The sequence below is a fragment of the Physeter macrocephalus genome, chromosome 2 (genome assembly GCF_002837175.3).
Source record: "Physeter macrocephalus isolate SW-GA chromosome 2, ASM283717v5, whole genome shotgun sequence".
NCBI classification, from domain to species: Eukaryota; Metazoa; Chordata; class Mammalia; order Artiodactyla; family Physeteridae; genus Physeter; species Physeter macrocephalus.
The window spans coordinates 9,912,569-9,918,191 of record NC_041215.1 but is presented as its reverse complement, the minus strand read 5'-3'; positions in this window follow the sequence as shown (position 1 = coordinate 9,918,191).

Here is a 5,623-nt window from a genome sequence, read left to right as displayed (position 1 = left end):
AATTTTTTTTAAAAAAAGCTAATAGGACTAATAAATAAGCTCCTGAAGGATATAAGAGCAACTCACAAAAATTAGTTGTATTTCTATACATTTTGTTGAATAATCTAAGGATGAAATTAAGAAAACCATTTCATTTACAGTAGTATCAAAAAGAATAAAATATTTAGAAATAAAAGTAACAAAAGAAATTCATATCTTATACTCTGAAAACTATGAAACATTGTTGAAAGAAATTAAAGACAATCTAAATAAATGGAAATACATTTCATGTGCACAGATCAGAATATTTAATATGTTGAGATGACAATACTCTCCAAATTAATATACAGATTTAACACAATTTCAATTAAAATCCCAGCTGGCTTCTTTGTAGAAATTGATAAGGTGATCCTAACATTCATAGAGAAATTCAAGGACTCCAGAATGGCCCAATGTTGAAAATGAAGATCACATTTGAGGACTCACACTTCCCAGTTTCAAAACTTGCTAAAAATCTACACTCAAAACTCTGATGAAAGAAATCCAAGAAGAATTAAATAAATGGAGAGATATTCCATGTCCATGGACAGGAATATTCAATATTGTCAAGATGCCAGTTCTTCCCAACTTGATCAATAGACTCAAAGCAATTCCAGTAAAAACTGCTGCAAATTATTTTGTGGACATCAACAATCTGGTTCTAAATTTTACATAGAGAGGGAAAAGGCCCAGATAGCCAACTCAATATTGAAGGAGAGCAGAGTTGGAGGGCTGACACTACCTGACTTCAAGAATCACTATAGGACTTCCCTGGTGGTGCAGTGGTTAAGAATCCACCTGCCAATGCAGGGGACACAGGTTCCAGCCCTGGTCCGGGAAGATCCCACATGCCACGGAGCAACTAAGCCCGTGCGCCACAACTACTGAGCCTGCGCTCTAGAGCCCGCGAGCCACAACTACTAAGCCCATGTGTCACAACTACTGAGGCCCGCGCGCCTAGAGGCCGTGCTCTGCAACAAGAGAAGCCACTGAAATGAGAAACCCGCGCACGACAACAAAGAGTAGCCCCTGCTTGCCGCAACTAGAGAAAGCCTGCGTACAGCAACAAAGACCCAATGCAACAAAAAATAAATAAATAAAAATAAAATTTTAAAAAATCACTATAAAGCTATAGTAATCAAGACAGTGTAGTACTGGTGAAAGAACAGACTATTTGTCTATCAATGGGACAGAATAGAAAGCTCAGAAATAGACCCACATAAATATAGTCAACTGATCTTTGGACTTGAGGACACAGGGAGTGGGAAGGGTAAGCTGGGATGAAGTGAGAGAGTAGCATTGATATCTATACACTACCTAATGTAAAATAGATAGCTAGTGGGAAGCAGCTGCATAGCACAGGGAGATCAGCTTGGTGCTTTGTGACCACCTAGAGGGGTGGGATAGCAGAAACTCTGTCAAAGACACTGTCAAGAGAATGAGAAGACAAGCCACAGATTGGGAGAAAATATTTGCAAAAGACACATCTGATAAAGGACTATTATCCAAAGTGTACAAATAACTCTTAAAACTCAACAATAAGAAAACAAACAACTCAATTTTAAAAGAAAGGTCATGTGACCTTAACACACACCTCACCAAAGAAGATATACAGATGGCAAATAAGCATATGAAAAGATGTTCCACATCATATGTCATTGGGGAAATGCAAATTAAAACAAGATACCACGTACATCTACTGGAATGGCAAAATCCAGAATGCTGACACCACCAAATACTGGCAAAGATGTGGAGCAACAGGAGCTCTCATTCATTGCTGGTGGGAATGCAAAATGGTACAGCCACCTTGCAAAACAGCTTGCTAGTTTCTCATAAAACTAAACACACTCTTACCATACAATCCAGCAATCGTAGTCCTTGGTATTTACCCAAATGAGTTGAGAACTTACATCCATGCAAAAACCTCCACATAGATGTTTATAGCAGCTTTACTCATAATTGCTGAAACTTGAAAGCAACCAAGATGTCCTTCACTAGTGAATGGATAAATAAACTGTGATGCACCCAGACAACGGAATATAATTCAGAAAAGAAATGAGCTATTAAGTCATGAAAAGACATGGAGGAGCTTTAAGTGCATATTACTAAGTGAGAGAAGCCAGTATGAAAAGGCTACATACTGTATGATTCCAATCATATGACATTTTGGAAAAGATAAAACTGTAGAGATGGTGAAAAGTTCAATGGTTTCCAGGGGGAGAATAGAGGGAAGGCAGCCAGGCCAACTTGATAGTCAGTTATTTGCTCATTCATCGGTATGTTTCTTTGAGCATCAACAACATGCGGGACTTGGGGACCAGGCAGAGGACAGTCATCTCCCAGGTACTCATGGAAGGGTGGGGAGATAGAAATCCAACAAGGAAAACAGAGAGGGACAGGGCTGCCCGGGAAGGGTGCTCAGGGATCCTGGGGGTGCATAAGGGACCCCAGGTGCCCAAACAGAATCAGGCTGAGGAGGGCCAAGGTCAGAGCCATGAATCTGCAAGGTGATTCTACAGGGTGGAGCGTGAGCTGGGAAGTGGGTTAGGTCAAGGGCAAGACATGCCATCGTAATGAATGTTATTTCCTTGTGCAGAAAGCTTAGGGTTGTGATAAGAAGCATGGACACACATCACTTCAGTGGCGTTCTTGCCCAAATGAATAACCTCAGTCTAATCATGTAAAGAGGGCTTCCCTGGTGGCACAGTGGTTAAGAATTCACCTGCCAATGCAGGGGACATGGGTTCAAGCCCTGGTCCGGGAAGATCCCACTGCAGAGCAACTAAGCCCATGCACCACAACTACTGAAGCCCGCGCGCATATAGCCTGTGCTTCGCAACAAGAGAAGACACCACAATGAGAAGCCCACGCACCGCAACAAAGAGTAGCCCCCTCTTGCCACAACTAGAGAAAGCCCGCGTGCAGCAATGAAGACCCAACACAGCCAAAAATAAATAAATAAAATAAATAAAATTTTTTTTTAAAGTATAATCATGTAAAGACATCAGAAAATCCAAATTGAGAGTCATCTACAAAGTAACTCATATTCTTCAACAGTGTTGAGATTATGAAAGATCACTGAAAGCACACTGAAGATCCATCCAATTGTCTCAGATTGGAGGAGACCAAGGACACATGATCCTGGACCAGAAAAAGGATGTTATGGGACAACATACTGAAATTTAGATAAGGTCTGTAGATTAATAGTCTTGGATCAATGTTAGTCTCCTGGTTTTAATCACAGTACTGTTGTTATGTAAAATGCTAACTTTTTTTTCTAACATCTTTTTTTTTTTTTGCGGTACGCGGGCCTCTCACTGTTGTGGCCTCTCCCGTTGCGGAGCACAGGCTCCGGACGCGCAGGCCCAGCGGCCATGGCTCACGGGCCCAGTTGCTCCGCGGCATGTGGGATTCTCCCAGACCGGGGCACGAACCCGTATCCCTGCGTTAGCAGGCGGACTCTCAATCACTGCGCCAACAGGGAAGCCCTCTAACATCTTTATTGGAGTATAATTGCTTTACAATGGCGTGTTAGTTTCTGCTTTATAACAAAGTGAATCAGCTATACATATACATATATCCCCATATCTCCTCCCTCTTGCGTCTCCCTCCCACCCTGCCTATCCCACCCCTCTAGGTGGTCACAGAGCACGGGCTATCCCACCCCTCTAGGTGGTCACAAAGCACGGAGCTGATCTCCCTGTGCTATGCAGCTGCTTCCCACTAGCTGTTTTACATTTGGTATGTCCATGCCACTCTCTCACTTCGTCCCAGCTTACCCTTCCCCCTCCCTGTGTCCTCAAGTCCATTCTCTTTAGTTGAGGCCTGTGGGATCTAGTTTCCCGACCAGGGTTGGAACCCAGGCCCCCTGCATTGGAAGCACGGAGGCTTAACCACTGCACCACCATGGAAGTCCCAGTCAATATTTTTTCTATGTGCCGCCTCCTCCAGCACCCTACACCGCCTTCCCTAGCGGGTGAGCGCTTCCGCGCCTGAGCTTCCGCGCGCTGAGCAGGCCCCGGCGTGGGCGCAGCGGTGGGAAGGCCATTGGTCGCTTCCCCTAACCGCACACCAAGAGGCCAAGTCAAAGGCAGCGGGGGCCTGGGGTGGTGGTGAAGCCTAGCCCTCCGAGTCCGCGAGGTACGAGGGGTCGGCTGGGTAGGGGGCGCTGCCAGAGCCCCTGCCTCCGCGCTTTCCGGCCGGCTCCAGCGACGGCTGTGGGGCCTGGCGGAGTGTGCTGTGGCTGCCTCCTGGGGCACCCAGGGGACGGCGCCGCGCCGCGTCCCCTGCCGCGCTCGTTACCGCTGACGCGGCCAGGAGGTGGCGCACCGTACCCGCCGTCGAGGCAGCGGCGCGGTACATTGGAGGGCTCCGGCTGCCTGGCTTTTGTACTATTTTTAAAAAACAACTTTATTGAGGTATAATTTACATACCATAACATATGCCCATCTTAAGTATAAAATTCAACGATTTTTGGTGAATTTACCGAGTTGTGCAAAGTTCACCACAATTCAGTTTTAGAACATTTTCATCATCCCAGTAATGCTCCCGGCCCCTGGCCACCAGGGATTTGGATTTGTCTTTTCTGGACATTTCATAAAAAGGGAATCGAACGATATGTGTTTTGTGTCTGCCACAACTTTGAGTAATGTTTCAGAGGTCTTTGTACTATTTTAGTGGGACAATTGGTGAAACTTCAATAAGATCTGTAAAATGGCTGATAGTATTATATCAATGTTAATTTCCGAGTTTACATAATTGAATTATAATTATATAAGATGTTAACATTAGAGGAAGCTGGGTGATGGGAAATGTGTGCATTTGTGCAACTTTTTTTGGTAACTAAAACAATTTCAAAATAAACCTCTTTTTTTTTTTTTTAATTTAAGCTTAGGGTGTGAGTTGTGCACTGCTTATGATTGTCTATGGTACTGAGATTGTAGTTTCTTTTCTTTTCTTTCTTTTTTTTTCTTTTTTTTTTTTTTTTGCGGTACGCGGGCCTCTCACTGTTGTGGCCTCTCCCTTTGCGGAGCACAGCCTCCGGGCGCGCAGGCTTAGCGGCCATGGCTCACGGGCCCTGCCGCTCAGCGGCATGTGGGATCTTCCCAGACCGGGGCAAGAACCCATGTCCCCTGCATCGGCAGGCGGACTCTCAACCACTGCGCCACCAGGGAAGCCCGGTTTCTTTTCTTTAAAAAAATTTTTTTTAATTAAAAAATTTTTTTATACAGCAGGTTCTTATTAGTCATCCATTTTATACATATCAGTGTATACATGTCAATCCCAATCGCCCAATTCATCACACCCCCACCCCCACCCCCTCGCTGCTTTCCCCCCTTGGTGTCCATACGTTTGTTCTCTACATCTGTGTCTCATTTTCTGCCCTGCAAACCGGTTTACCTGTACCATTTTTCCAGGTTCCACATATATGCGTTAATATATGATATTTGTTTTTCTCTTTCTGACTTATTTCACTCTGTATGACAGTCTCTAGATTCATCCACGTCTCAACAAATGACCCAATTTCGTTCCTTTTTATGGCTGAGTAATATTCCATTGTATATATGTACCACATCTTCTTTATCCATTCATCTGTCGATGGGCA